Below are 16,691 nucleotides of genomic sequence, written 5' to 3' on the forward strand. Positions count from 1 at the left end.
TTAGTGCATTTGTCAGCTGTCATTAGAGAAACTTCTATTTGCAGTAGGTAATGATCAACACAGAGATACAAGATGGCTAAAAGTTCAGATTATTAGAAACCGTAGAATGTTAAGCCTTAAATGAAACATATGTTTATTGAACCCTTCTTTCCAATTAATCAGGGGATAACATCAAGTAGCAGCAGTGAAGTTTCATATATGAATTCATACCATTTGAGATAGCAGCATGCCAAAGACCTTCACACACTCAAATCAGGCACAATTCTAGCATGGAGACAGGAGTTGAGTATGAAGTTGCACCCTTAACTATAGAGATATTGACAAATGATAGCTACTAGAAGAGGGAGAATACAGCCAGTTTTCTGTAATAGTATGGTCTCCTGTGAGCTGACCATCCTCCATTGAAGGTCAGATGCTCACAATTGTATAGGAAGAACAAATTGGCCTTCATCATTCAAAAGGTCAAATAGGTCACAGTGGTTGGTTTGAGAAGTGGGGATAGATCCAAAAGGAGTGGCGAGAGGGAATGAATACGATACGATCAAAACATGTATCAAATTCTCAAAGAACTACTAAAAATGACAGAAAAATATTTTAATTTAATATTTCATGTGATTTACTAATGAAAAACCACATATTAAAAATTTGAAGAAATTATGCCTTACCATATTATGTATTTTTACATTGATACTTAACTTGTAGAATTTTTAGTTAAATCCATGTTTTTCCAGACTCTTTGTACATTCTTATTTCCCTTTTCCATTATACAATTATTTCCATTTCCTATATACAATCACAAACTTAACTATATACTGGAATTAAAGACTGAAATGTTAAAGAAAATCAAGGTTTAGAAAATTGCCACTTTTCCTCTACACTGGTAACACCTGGACTTATAAGTAGCAATTTATTTTATTGCTCATCATAAAGTAAAATTACAGGGAAGAGTGTGGTACTGAGATAGCACTGATTATAAGTCAAAGAAAATGAAAGACTGAGAAACAATTTAGATGTATGTGTGACCTGAAGGGAATGAGAAAGGTAATATACCTTGGGTAGCTTTTAATATCAGTAATAAAATTTGAACATTATAAAATGACCATTTCATGCGAGCTAATCATGAGAGTTGCATTTAATTCCTGTGTGTGTATGTGTGTGTGTGTGTGTGTGTGTGTGTGTGTGTGTGTGTGTGTGAGTGAGAGAGAGAGAGAGAGAGAGAGAGAGAGAGAGAGAGGGAGGTGGGGAATCTGATGTACTAGTCAGAAAATATCTTCAAATGTTCGCAGAACACATCACACATAAAGGGCATTAAATGTTCTCTAACAAAATGCAACAGAAGAGCTCTAAATAAAAGAGCCATGTTGTTATAGCTAGTCTTCTATTGCTATGACAAAATCAGCACAACCAGGGTGACTTGTAAACAGATAGGTTTATTTGGCTTACGGTTGGTTACAATGGGATTGAACTAGAGTTCCAATTTCATAGTCTGTGCTGCAGGAAAATGTGGCAGCAAGCGGCAGACAGAGTGGCTGGAGAAAACCTGAGGGATCACACTCTACACTGCCAGCAGGAAGTAAAAAGTGAAGTGGGAATGGTGTTGAAACCCCCAACCCTCCCCAGCAAGACTTCACCTTCTAAATCTACCCAAACAGCACCACCAACTGGGGACAATGTATTCAAACGCCTAAGAGGAGGTACAAGGTACCTCTCATTCAGACCAAGATAAAGACTGTAATGGGTAATTTTAAATTACATACCATACGTCAAGCTACCCAGCAATGAAACAGTTTCTCTTCAGAAGCCTGATGGATTTCTAATTTGTAGAGATCTTAAAAGGCATTATTCTCATCACTACACCAAAAAAGAAGATACCAGAGAAAGAGAGCTTATAGATTCCTGTCATTAAATCTTCCATGTAAATATGGCAAAACTCATAGAGGATTGTCACACTGAATTCCCCCGAAATTCTGGTAAGAAAAATGGAAAGTTATTCCATGATGATTAATTAAATGATGCTTATTATTAAAGTGTTAAATCTATAAAACTAACACACACACACACACACACACACACACATACATACATATATATTACAAACTTTAAAAAAGTCACAAGATGAGGGCTGTCAAGCTAAGGTTCACAACCAAAGGACAAAACTCACAAGGTGATTCCAAAATGAATATGTAAAAGCAAATTAAGTAAAAACAGATTTGTAAACAGAGAAAGGTAATTTGGGGTGATGGAAGGTTTAAACAGAGATTGGGATAGAGGAATGGGAGACATGAAGGGGAAGGATGGTTAACCAAAATTAAGGATACATAAAATAAAAGCATATAGAATCTTCTTATTTTTGAAGCCAATTAAAATGTAAGTTTTAAAAGCTATTTATGAGGAAGAGATCCTGCATACCTAGATAACACTAATCTTAAAAGCCAGGAGTAGCATAATACAATCCCACGAGTTGTTGAACAGGGAGTTCTCAGGTCCCCAAGATATAGTCTCCTGCTACCATTCTTTATTTCCACAAGAATTAGTTGAAATTGTCCTATTGTTAGAAATACCATGCACCTTGGCTTCAAGATACAGAGAAATTAAGTTAGAAATGATCTGGAAACTTCTTCCTCTCTGGCTGTCTTTCATAGCACCAAAAATTATTACATGGGTTGCTGAGGGAATAAACAAATCAATGGTCTTACCCAGCCATGAAACTATGATGAGCACCACCAACCTTTTGAGGTAAGACATGCATACCTACAAAATCATGGCATAACTGTTATGGGGCTAACCAACCGATCTTCTCGCTGCACAGAAGGAATTAATATATAGTATAGAAAACATGGTCAAAACCCATGGTTAAAGAGGTCTTTGACCCTACAGGAAAATTTAGTGTTATAACAGGAGAAATTAGTGCTGTTATCCAGATAAAGTATCACAGTTCTGTGTTGCCTTCTAAATATTTGTGTATATCCCTCAACAAATGTTATTTCTGGACTCAATCAAGTACACTTCTCTTTGCACTGAATGTCAGTGAATTCAGAGACAATGGCTGCTTAGGATTCTGAGAGTGAGTGGTAAGAGTTGAGTGCTCAGTCCTAAACAGGGCAGTATACCACTTCCTATGTGGCTCAGGTATCACCATGGATGAGGGTGCAGAAAGAATGTAAGAGTGAGAAGACAGAGAGAAGAATGATGAAATACTGTCTTCTGGACATGTCAGCCAATACTGTCATGCAGTTATGACTTCACAAAACTTACATCTGTATGAAATTGGTATACACACGTCTGCAGACTTTCAACAGTCAATTCTGAATGTATAGTGTTCATAGGACACTACACTGTCTAAGAAACTCAGGCTTCTGATGGATTCAGTAATTGTTTAGAGTTATATACCCACTGAAAATTCTGCGAGTCCTCAATGAACAGCTGCAAACCCATGTTCACAGATTATCCTGGTTAAATTTAGTGGGTCTGAAAAAAAGTTTGAAAGGTAATGGTAGGAAAATAATGGGCTTGAGCATAAAAGGAGTGGGAGGGAGACTAGAAAGAGTGAGGGATTACTGTAAGCATGCACAATATACATATAGGAAAATATTTTTAAAAACTGTGTTGGTTTGAACGGATTGGTAACAAAATCAGCATCATCCATAATGCAGGCATTATGGTATTGCTTTAAGGGAAAGAAATAAAACACACTTTCCCTTGGAGCAATTCAACCAAAGGCCAGTGTAGATTAGAATTCTCTACTCTGAATGCTGTGTCTTCATGGGTCTTCTCTCATTCCTTGTCTGTCTCTATATATGAGTATGAATCTGTGCTGCATGAAGCTGTATTGTGGATCTGTCTCTCTCCCTGTGTAGGTACCTACAAAGGGCTTTTGCTCTGTATTTATTGAAGAGCACAGAAAGCATCACTATTCACACTGAAGTACCACTAAATGACTTTGGACTATAAGCAAGAGAAAAATACATGCATTGCACTAAGTCAACCCTTAAAAGTTATTTTCAGAGTAGCTAAACCTGTCTAAACAGAACTAAACATATTTTTAAAACAGAACTCTCAAAAGATATAAATTCCAGAACACTAAGGCTATTAGGTTGTGTTTTATTTCCTCAAATCATATTCCAACGTTTAAGCCATGTGTATAATAGCAAACTACCCCCATCTTGGTACCACATTAATGTCAGAGAAAACTGACGTTCCTGCAGCTGTTAGGTAGCAAATCAGAGAGGATGTAATGCATAATAAGGCTAATATCCAATTTCCTCTGCCTCATCATTGGTTTCTGTTGTTTTTAAACCTGGACAGCCCCCATTCCCTAGTTGTACATCTAACACTCTGTTGGGGAGTGCTGTGGCTAAATACACCAGCATGTCAAAAGAATGTTGCTCAGACTCCAGAATTCCAGAATAGTTTAAATAATTTTTCATGATACAAAACTAATTTCAATCATTTGCATGAGACAATTTACTTCGAATACTTTCTTTTGTCTATTTTAAAATTCTAAAGTTCATTTCAGATGTGACTCTGAATTAACTATGAATTTCTAGAATGATATTACCCCATATTATTTAGTGAAAAATATGACTATGCAATTATGATAATTGTGATAATAATATATTCTATTAACATTATTTGAACAACTGCAAATAAAATCAGCGTTTTTTAAACTGCTAAGATTCAATATTTATATTTGATCCAGGTTAATTTCTTCTTGGCTGACTTGCAAAAGCACAAAATAATTATTCTAAGAGATAACTTTTTTAATCATAGTTTCAAAGAAGATTATTTAAGATTTAAAACCAGTGTCCTTAATCTTAAAACAGATAGCAGATACTACTGATAGCTAAAGAACAAATGTTACTAGACTTAATGTGGAAAAAAAAGTAGGACATATTTAACTGCTTTTCAAACCTTAACTACAGTTAAATTGTAGTCTATGGAAATTATGAAAAGCAAATCACAGACTCAAGGCTCTTGAACCTTACAGTCACTTTTATCCATCATTCTGCTCATGGTTTTATGAGATTGCTCTTTTCACATACGGCTTAGCTATTGCTTTAACCTTGAACATTTCTTTGGAAATAAATGACCATGCTTGAAATACAAACATTAAAGCAAACTAAATAATAATGTGAGGTTTCACAATTTTACTAATTTTTAAAAAGAAAGTTAATTTGCATGTGCCATACTAAATCCCTAACCTCATGTCCTCTTGGATATATGGTTTGCAATCTGGTCACTTTCATAATTTTAAGGAATTTTTAAATACATTGTCTTGAAGAAGTTTGCTTAGAATATGATCCTTGTACGACTCAACAATACAAGGATTTCATTACCACTTTCACTTGAGGTGAGAAAGGAATACACAGACCATAGAGAACAGTCTTTGGAACTGTTGTTTTAGAAGCATGGAGTGTAGGAATTACATTTTGAGCCCAGGAGCCAAAATCACCACCTCATTGACACATGTCACGGCTTGTTCTTATTTTTGGTGTTTGGATTTCAGAAGTTTCTGTCCACAGCATCTGTTATTTTGTGAATTGAGGGAAAGAACCATATGTACTTACTTCTCATTTGGGCCTTTGCCTTTTGAGGTTCATTTTCACTCTTGTTTTGTTTTGTCTGTAATCTTTCCTATTCAACAGTCCTAAAGTTCACAGCTTTACTAGCTTTTTGGTGAAAGGCTACTTTAGTTTGTCTGTGTGCTTCGGCTCTCTACCTCTTCTCATGTATCCCCTTTCTACCCGCTTTTTTCCTTTCTCTCTGTCTCTACTTTACTATTCTGCTTTGTCCTCCTGTTTGTGTACACCCAATCGATTGTTTCATTTTAATCCTGGCCCATTCATTCAGTCTCTGGGAAAAGAATCCTTCATATCTCTCACTGTTGATGTTTGATAACCTGGAAACATTGTGGATTCTATTTCCCAATCTATATAGTTTTGTTTCTCCTAGTCAGCTGTCATGGGACTACTTTGTTTCATTTTGAAGATTCATATCATTTGTGACTTGAACTGTAAATCTCTCTGCCTCACATCTCATCCATTCCACGTTGCCTCAACAGAGAGGGCAATGGTTACAGCACAACAAGATTACATATTAATTTTGATGTTAAATCCTTTAGTTATCTCTTGTCTTCCCTCCATAAAACACACCTTTGATTATTCTAAATCCATGATTCTAGTAATTCTACTTTTTACCCTTTGAACATGCTCATTCCACAACCCACAGTGACTGTCTCTTTGTTTAAATGTGCACAGTTACCACTTCTTCGAGAGTAAGCACTGTGTTGGGTAGATACTGTCCCCTCCTTCTATGATAATGAATACAAAAGGGGCATCTGTCGGAGTCGTGGAGAGTAAAGATGACAGTTCAGTCATTAATCATTGTTCTCTATCATATATTTTTGCTTTATGGTTTCTGTTTTATTTTCCTAAAACACAATTTGTTTGTTTGTTTGTTTACTTTTACTCTTTCTTTCTCTCTGTCTCTGTCTCTCTCTGTCTCTGTCTGTCTGTCTGTCTGTCTGTCTGTCTCTCTCTCTCTCTGTGTGTGTGTGTGTGTGTGTGTGTATGTACGTATGTATTCTTGTATGTATGATGTGATATATATGTCCCATAAGTATACCAGGTGTATATGGGTACAGGAAATTGGGGCAGAAGACAATTTGCCAGAATCAGTACTCTTCCTCCATGGTGTGGGTCCTGGGTATCAAACTGAGGTCATCGGGCTTGGCAGCAAGTGCATTTACCTGTTGAACCAACTACCTGGCCCCTGGCTTTGTTGTTTTAACAGTTTAGAGGGTACTGACTAATTAGGAGAGTTAGTGTGAAGTAATAGTCTAGACTCTGAGAGATATTAAATAGGTATATCTGTAGAAGTCACATTTCCTAAATAAACCGAGAATGTGTCTAGCATCCTTTTGTTTCTTCAGGAACTGGTATTGAATTCCTTTAACTAAGAATAGATTATAAGAATTTTTAGTATGTTAAATAAATAGGGATGAGAATTTTGAGCTGATTTGACTGAGAAAATGAAGAAAATATATTTACTTCATATTTTTATAATAATCTACTAAAGTTTGTCCTTTCATGAAATATATCATTCAACATTTTTAGCATAGCATTCCTCTGAAAACAACATTGGACACTGTGAATGTAAGTTATTACTAATTGTTTAAACGCTTCTCAAATTGCAGTGAACAATACTTCAGAGTTGTTGAGGCTGGTGACAGGTTTAGTCCTGTATGCCTTTAATGAGTTACTGAGTGTGGGTCACATCCAGTCTGGACAGTAACAAAATGTCTCCTTCCAGTGTTGTCTACATTCCAGAGTCAGATACTTGGGCGAGTTTCTTAGTACCTCTCCGTCTCTGAGTCCATTCAGTGCTGTGGAATAAGACTTAGATGGTCAAAGCAATCCATTTAGAATATATTCTTACTCTCTCTTTCCTCTTTTTTCCTTGAGTGTCTCTTTGTTAGTTTGGCTGGTTGTTTTTAGAAGGGGTCTCAACTACATAGCTTAGGACAGCCTCAAAATCATGATAATACAGCCCAGCATTACAAATCCTAGGATTACAGGTACAGCCATCATGCTCAGCTATGACTTTAAAAAATGACACTGTTTCCCACATATAACAACATACACATTTATTAAATTTCTAGTTTATTCAGCTTTAATAGTCATATTCAGCCACATATCCAATACCCAATGATAATACAGAACACTTCCATCACCTTAGAACACCCACTCAACACCATTTCTTCTTAACTCTGATGCTGTCCTTTATTTTTGGATACCAACTAAGAGTGTGTCTTAGATGGAATCACTTAGTAAGAAAAAGAAACAATGCTTTAAAATCCAGCCTAAAACTCCACCTAAAGATTGGACTTATATTACCTCAGGGTGTCTGTAACTGTAACCATGATTTGACAATGAGCTATGAACTGTGACATTGGCTTGCATTTTATTAAAATATGCCAATACTGATTTCCAGATGCAAAATATCATACTCTAGTAACATTCAGAACTTGTATATACTTTTAATTTTTGGGGGGAATTTTGTAGACAAGTAGTGTGTTATATGTTTTCTACCCTTCCATCTCTCATTCACTTCCTCCAACACAACTTTCCCCTTTAAATTTATGACTTTTTTCTTTGTTATTTTTCATGTGTATTGTGGTATTCGAACATAATTGGACCTCATAATCTCATAGGGAGTGGTGGTATTGAAGTTGTGCCTTTGTTGGAGGAAGAGTGTCACTGTGGGGGCAAACTTTGAGGTTTCCTATGCTCAGGATATCACCCAGCATCTCAGTCTACTTCCTGTTGCCTACAAGATGTAAGACTCTCAGATACTTCTTCAGTAACATGTCTGCCTTCATGCTGTTGTGCTCCCTACCATGACAATAATGGACTGAACCTCTAAAACTGTAAGCAAGCCACTCCAATTAAATGGTTTTTCTTTATAAGAGTTGTCATGGTCCTGGTTTCTCTTCACAGCAATAAAAACCCTAACTAAGACATGTATGCTTATGTACATGTTTATATATTACATTATGTATATATATATCAGTTAATATAAATATAAGCTGCTGAATCTATTTATTATTGCTCATATGTACATGTGTGTAGAGATGACCACTTGAGATTGGATGACCTAACAAGAGTACATCTCTGGAAGAGACAGATTCTTCTTCTCTTAACAACCATTAATAGACTATAGCTCTTCATCTAGGGGTAGGGTAGTGTGAGATTTTTCTCATCAACAAAGGCATTTTCAACTAGTGTTGTTGTTCAAGTCTTGTTAGGGCCACCATATTTTTGTGGTTTCATAAGGGCATCTTCCCTGTCCTACCTAGAAGACAATGTCTAAAAGCAGGTGCTGTGATCCTCTGCCCTCTATTCTGTGATATTATCCTGAGCCTTAGGTACAGGACTTGTGTTGTTGATATATCAAATGGGATTGGGCACTCCACAATTAGTTGTTATCTACTTTTTGAGCAGTTGAGTCTTTCTGTAATGGTCTCTGTCTGCTACAAAAAGAAGTTTCTTTAATTAGAAATGAGAGTTACACTTATCTGTGACTACAAGGATAAGTATGTATAATAATGTTAAGATTTACACCGACTGGAGTCAGGGATTTAGCTCAGTGGTAGAGTGCTTGCCTAGCAAGCACAAGGCCCTGGGTTTGGTCCTCAGCTCAAAGAAAAAAAAAAAAAAAGATTTACACCAACTGAAAAAAGTGGCCAGCCAGCAGTTTTATCTCCTCTAGGTCTATGGTCTTATCAGCCAGGTGTAGTTTATTAGTTTTACAGTTTCAGACAAGAATTCCCTCATATATATTGGGGCTTCTGTCAAACTAAAATGCTGTTAGTTACCTCTAAGACACAGGTGCCACTATTGTATCCTTGGGACTGTCTTGCTGACTGGTGGTTCACAGGCTTTATAGATGGAGATGACTATTGGCTGCTTTTTTTTTTCCCTCTGGACAACCTGCATAGAACCTTTGGATAGTATGAGAGGCCATCCTTAGGCAGGGGTCTGCCAGGTCGGATCCAGCTTGATTCCGTCAATTGTAATCAAGTGTCTGAAGTGTACAGGTTCTTCAGCAATAGAGTATTAGCTTCAAGTAGAACTTTTATGGTTTTTTTTTTTTTTTAGGTTTTGATGATTTGTATGTTGTACTGGTCTTTATCTCATCATTTGATAAAAACATATACTTTTAATGACATTCCTGGACAAAGACATGGAAGCAGAGCATGAGAGGACAATGTGATTGTTTCAATCTTGGGTACACTAAAATTCATATGAAACCTAAAATTTACCACCTCAGTAGAAAGTACACATTTCTCCTATCACCTAAAGAAAATCAAGTTTGAAAATTCCCAAGCATATGCTCTACTCTATTAGCAATATTGATCAGTCTAGTTTGTCTGTTAACAATACAACCATTAATCTTAAACCAAGTTAAATTCATTGTTTTGTGCAGATATAAGTGTATTACAGAGAAGGTAGGTTCATAGGGAATTCTGAGTGGAGTTATGAGTTCTTCTGTACTGCTATCTTAGAACCCAAGTTCCTTTCTTGCAACTTAGTAACATAGCAAGAAATTATTTATCTATCCTATTTGACATAAAATTTGCCAGTAATTCTGTCCTGCCTGGAAAAAAATGACTTGTAACATGAAAGTCCAGAAGATGATTTGGTGGATCAATTTTAAATCATGATTCTTTTCAACTTCTGGAAGTGCAATTCCCTGGATAAATCTTCTGGGTGTGAATTCAATTAGTATCTTGACCTTGCCTCAGTGCCCTGAAATGCATTTAACCCAGGCCACCAGCATTTAATTTTACTGCTCTTATTGATCCTCAATACAAACTTTGCAGTGTGCACTTATTCAAGGTCCATTTTGTACATAGTATTCTTGGAAATCCTAATTTCTCAGTGGCTGTCCTGGGATAGCACCTGTCACAGTACCATTTGTATCCAGCCAATTGACATGTAAGTACATATATTAATTTTGGGACTTTCTGGTCATAGTTCTGATAACTGATTTAGATTCCCTGGACATTTTTCAATCAACTTTGTAGCAATATTACCTAAAGAAAAGAATATTTAAATGAAAAAAAAGATGAACAGTTCAGCTTAGAAAGAAAGGAAAATCAATCAATATGAGAAACTAGATAGAGTCAATTACTATAGAAGCCAGTTGAAAACAATACTGAAACTATGGCCACTGTTTGATTATGCTGTGATTGGTCTTGATTATTAAACTCTTAGCCAATGGGAATTTTCACCCTGGAATAGAGAAAGAGTCATGCATCATCAGGATGTGGGGAGCAAGAACTGAGAGCCTCATATGAAATGCAGATCTTTATGAAATGTCATAGTTGGTGAATGATAGAGAAGATTGTATTGTACTAAGGGAAAATCTTATAGAACCTTGCTTCCTCAGCAAATGCAGAGATGCATAGATGACTTTTTTGCATGGACTAGTGTGCTAAATGCCAAAAGCATGAAATGTAAGAGCTACTGAATACATTGGGGAACATTGTAAGCATATGACAGTATTTGCAGCATTATCCTACTTTAATGCCATTGCCACTAGGTGTTGAGATGGGAGTATCTGTCATTTCAGTTTGTGGTGTGTATTTGTGGTGGTTCATAGTCACTTCCAGACCCAGTTAAGCGCTGTCTAGCTTGCCACCCTTAATGTGGCTTCAAAGGATGTTCCTAACAAACCAGAACGCTGACTTGAGTTACACTGGCCAGGAAGCTGAGGAGACAGAGATGATACTGTGAAAAGAGGCAGAAACAATGTATACAAGGCAAAATAAAATATAGAATACATTGATTGGGCTATCCAAACACATGGAAAATTCTTCTAATGATGATTGGCATCATAAAACTGTGAGAAAATTCCCCTTGAGTTAGTCAACACAGATATTCTGTCTTAACAAGAATATTTTATATATTTATGCGATTACCTAAGTGTAAAAACACCAGAGTTTTCCAATCATTAGTAAGAATTGTATGAAAGTGTTAATTACCACTACCTGTATATAAAGTACATAACAGTTTATAAAGTGACTGTGTCTGTATATACATGATTAGTATGCTTTAGGAATCCTATATATAGATTGAATGTAAGCAAACTTTATACATCCAATTATGACAGACTTTGTAATTTCCTAATGAAATTCCCAGATATTTATATCATTAATTTTCTTCTGTGTCACGGAGTTTGTGGACAAAAGTCCTACATATATTCATCAATAGGATTCTTTCGTTGAAATCTAACTTTAAACCATGGTGGTCTGATAGAACAAAGGAAGTCATTCCAATTGTTTTGTATCTGTTGAGATATGCTTTGTGGCCAAGTATGTGGTCAATTTTAGCGTAGGTTCCATGGGGTGCTGAGAAGAAGGTATATTCTTCTTTGTTTGGGTGGAATGTTCTGTAGCTATCAATTAAGTCCATTTGAGCCATAACATCAGTTAAGACCATTATGTCTCTGTTAAGTTTCAATTTGGCTGGTCTGTCTAGAGGTGAAAGTGGGGTGTTGAAGTCTCCCACTATTAATATGTGGGGTTTTATATGTGATTTAAGCTTTAGTAATGTTTGTTTTACATATGTGCATGCTGTTGTGTTTGGGGCATAAATGTTCAGAATTGAGACTTCATCTTGGTGGATCTTTCCTGTGATGAGTATGTAATGTCCTTCATCATCTCTTTTGATTGATTTTAGTTTGAAGTCTATTTTCCTGGGTATTAAGGTGGCTACACCAGGTTGTTTCTTATACCATTTGATTGGAAAGTCTTTTCCTAGCCCTTTATTCTTAAGATGTGTCTGTCTTTGAATTTGAGGTGTGTTTCTTGTATGCAGCAGAAATATGGATCCTGTTTTTGTATCCATTCTGTTAGTCTGTGTCTTTTTATAGGTGAATTAAGTCCATTGATATTAATGGATATTAATGACCAGTGATTGTTTATTCCTGTAATTATTTTTATTATTTGGTGGTAGTGTGTGTGTGTGTGTGTGTGTGTGTGTGTGTGTGTGTGTGTGTGTACTTCTCTTCTTTGGGGTTTACTGCTGTGGTGTTATCTATTGCCTGTGTTTTCATGGGTGTATCTGCCTCCCTTAGGTTGGAGTTTTCCTTCTAGTGCTTTCTGTAGGGCTGGGTTTGTGGATAAGTATTGTTTAAATCTGGTTTTTTCTTGGAAGATCTTGTTCACTCCATCTATGATGATTGAGAGTTTTGCTGGGTATATTAGTCTAGGCTGGCATCCATGGTCTCTTAGTGTCTGCATTATATCTGTCCAGGTCCTTCTGGCTTTCAAAGTCTCCATTGAGAAATTGGGTGTTATTCTGATGGGTTTGCCTTTATAAGTCACTTGGTCTTTTTTGTTTGCTGCCCTTAATATTCTTTCTTTATTTGTACATTTAGTTGTTTAATTATTAAGTAGTGAGTGGACTTTTTTGGGGGGTCTAGTCTGTTTGGTTTTCTATAGGCTTCTTGTATCTTCATAGGCATTTTGTTCTTTAAGGTGGGAAAGTTTTCTTCTATGATCTTGTTAAATATATTTTCTGTGCCTTTGAGTTGGTATTCTTCTCCTTCCTCTATCCCTATTATTTGTAGGTTTGGTCTTTCCATGGTGTCCCAAATTTCTTGGACATTTTGGGTCATGACTTTGTTGGTTTTAGTGTTTTCTTTGACTGATGAATCAATTTCTTCTACCATATCTTCAATACCAGAGATCCTCTCTTCCATCTCTTGCATTCTGTTGGTTATACTTGCATCTGAAGTTCCTGTTTGTTTACTCAGATTTTCTCTTTCTAGCATTCCTTCTGCTAGTGTCTTCTTCTTCTTTTTTTTTTTAATTTCCCTCTTCAGGTCTTTGACTGTTTCCCTTGCTTTTTCCTGATTTTCTTTCAGGGACTTATTGTTTTCTTCTGCTTTAATTGTCTTTTCCTCTAGTTTTTTTTTTTTTTATAGCATTCTTCCCATTTTTGTTTGTCTGTTCTTCCACTTTATTTTTTATTTCTTCTATATAAAGCTCTAGCCTCTTCATGATGTTACTTATAAGGTTGTTTTCTTCTTCTTCCATTCTGTGATGTTCAGGTCTAGCTGTTGGAGAAGGGCTAGGTTCTGGTGATGCTGTATTGCTCTTTATTTTGTTGTATGTACTTCTGCCTTAGTGTCTGCCCATCTCTTCATGGGTTTGTTTTTGGTCTTATCAGTGTATTTGGTCCAGACAGCTAGGGGGCTATACTCTGAGTCTCAGGAAGTCCCTGGGATCTCCTTATCTTGTCCAGATGGGAGTTCCAGGACAGGATGGAAGCTCTGGTCCAGATGGGAGTTCTGGGGCAGATGGGAGCTAGGGGGCTTTCTGGTCCAGATGGGAGATCCGGGACAGGATGGAATACTGAACACTGATCTCTAAGTCTCCGGAAGTGGCATGGGTCTCCAGCAGATTGGTGTGGGGGCAAGGCGTTGAGGTTGTAGTGTCCACTGGAGGGTCTCTCTGGTCTCTGGTCCAGATGGGAGTTGCAGGGTGCATGGAAGCTGGGGGCTGGTCTCTGAGTCTCAGGAAGTGATTATGGTCTTGGGCAAATAGGTGTGGGGGCAGGGTGTGGAGACTGCAGGGTCTTCCTGCAGTCTTGGTAAAAGGGGAGCCTTCCCACTGCGCCTGCTGATTGGCCATAAACTGGGGCCAATTTGGGCATTTCCTCTCAGAATGCTGCCCAGGAGTGGGACCCAGGGGCGGTTGCCTCTCCGACTATAACCCCAGGCACTCACCTCTGGTCCAGATGGGAATTCCTGGGCCGATGGAAGCAGGGGGCTGTTCTCTGAGTCTGAGGAAGTGGCTGGGGTCTCCAGCAGATGGGTGTGGGAGCAGGGTATGAAGACTGCAGGGTCTTGCGAAAAGGGGAGCCTTCCCACAGGGCCCACTGGTTGGCCGGAAACGGGGGGGGGGGCAAGTTGGGCAGATCCTCCCAGGATGGTGCTCAGGGGTGGGACCCAGGAGCAGTTGCCTCTCTGACTTTAACCCCAGGCACTCACCTATGGTCCAGATAGGAGTTTTCCATAGGTTTTGTGTAGAACCACTGAGGCACAGCTACTTCTTCTCAACCAAAATTATAGAATCTGAGTTCTATCTCTTGCCCTGGATAGAGATATGAAGTTGTAAATTACCTCAACAATTATATGTTATTTTCCCCCTTTTAAGAGTTAACCCAGCTAAATCCCGGTGTGTGTATGTGTGTGTGTGTGTAATTTGCGCAAATTTCACATCTTTTTTTTTCCAGCATTACTTTATAATCACATCATATATATGTGCATGTATTGGAACTTCTGGAAAAAAATAAGGACTATAGTAGTATAGTCAAGTCAATACTGAAATCTTGCCTTTTATTTTCTTACCAAACAATCAAAACTAAGATAATAACTGAATTAGTAATAATTACAGACACCAAAAATATTACATTTCACACACACACACACACACACACACACACACACACACACACGTTTCCAAGTAGACATGTATTTCTTAATGTTTGGATTCCATTTGTCATTGTATTTCAATTGTTGATCATGACCTACTCATGGGTCACAAAATTAATTTAGTGTATTTCTGTAATATTTATATGAGATGGAAAGTATAATAGGATAAATTATATCATAACATACCAAAGGCATTAATAAAATTTATTGAAGTTTTGTTTTGATTATATGCATAAGAAAATATATTCATAGGTATTCTAAGATCAATGTAAAATAAATTTCTTTCTGTGGCAAATTAAATTTTAAAAATATTAAAATACTCACTCATTGAATGCATTTTAGACTTAGTAGATTTTTAATAAATTAATATACTGGATACTATTATAGTCTGAAATAACCGGATGATGTCAAATGATTTACTTGGAAATATGAGTTTAAAATATAGTATGTAATTGAGTTTTGCATATGGATAATTTTATTTGAAGAAATGCACTGAGTAACTATTGAATGTGTAAGAGATATTGGAATTCATTGAGATATTTCCAAAATGTTTTAAAATATATCTCACTCTTTTCTGATTTTTCCAGGATTGAACAGCCACAAGTAGCAAAGACTTTTGGGACATACTGAGGTGGTACAGGAAATCCCCAACACAGGCCAGCTCAACCAGCACAGTTTCTTGAAATGGTGGAGTTGAGGACCACCCTGAAGATGGACAGTATGCCCCTCAGAAGGACAAACGCCTCTTGGGCAACACCAGGCTTAACTCTATTCCTAGTCCCATGTTATTGGTGTGCATCCTGGGGACCAGCAGCACTGTGATGAAGCCAAGGCTGTGGATAGACCCCCACATGGATTGTGAGGTGCTGAAGAAGCTTAATAAGAACAAGAAGTTGTTCTAAAAGCCTGGCCAAGAAGTATGATGCCATTTTGGTCTCTGAGTCTCTGATCAAGCAGAGCCTGTGTATTCTAAGCCTAGGCCTAAAGAAGGCTGCCAAGTTCCTCTCCCTGTTGACATACAGTGAAAACATGGTGGCCAAAGTCAATGAGGTAAAATCCATGATCAAGTTCCAGATGAAGAAGGTGCTGTGTCTGACTGTTGCTATTGGCCACATGAGGATGAAAAACCATGAGTTGGTCTACAACACCCACCTGGCTGTCAATTTCTTGGTGTCCTTGCTCAAGAAGAACTGACAAAGTATCCAGTACAATATCTTTGTACATCAAGAACACCACCAGCAAGCCCTAGTGCCTGGGCTAGGATGCCCCAGTAAACATTAGTGCTACAAATAAAATAGATAGATAGATAGATAGATAGATAGATAGATAGATAGATACATAGATAGATACATAGATAGATACATAGATACATAGATATATAGATACATAGATAGATACATAAATAGATAAATAGATACATGATACATATAATAATCCATTTGTATGTCTCTTTAAACCTTGAGTCCCTCCATTGGAAAGCAGTAATATGGCATATGAGTACATGGCCTTATTCATTCTTTTTTCACCTGCTTCTTATTTAATTAATACATCCACACTATCCTTTGTTCAGGAGACAGAGTACTGTGCATGAGGAGACACTTTGATCTTCATAGAGCTTTTGCAATGAGAAAAATGAAATAATAAATATAACAAATAATGAATCTTAAGTAATCAAATTCTAGGAA

At 37.0% G+C, this 16,691-nt stretch overlaps 1 pseudogene; it reads left to right on the plus strand.

Moving 5' to 3' along the window:
* Positions 1 to 1,501: 1,501 nt before the first annotated feature.
* Positions 1,502 to 16,255, plus strand: LOC118596145 (annotated as a pseudogene).
* The last annotated feature ends 436 nt before the right edge of the window (positions 16,256 to 16,691 follow it).

The sequence above is a fragment of the Onychomys torridus genome, chromosome 15, assembly GCF_903995425.1.
Source record: "Onychomys torridus chromosome 15, mOncTor1.1, whole genome shotgun sequence".
In the NCBI taxonomy this organism is placed as follows: domain Eukaryota; kingdom Metazoa; phylum Chordata; class Mammalia; order Rodentia; family Cricetidae; genus Onychomys; species Onychomys torridus.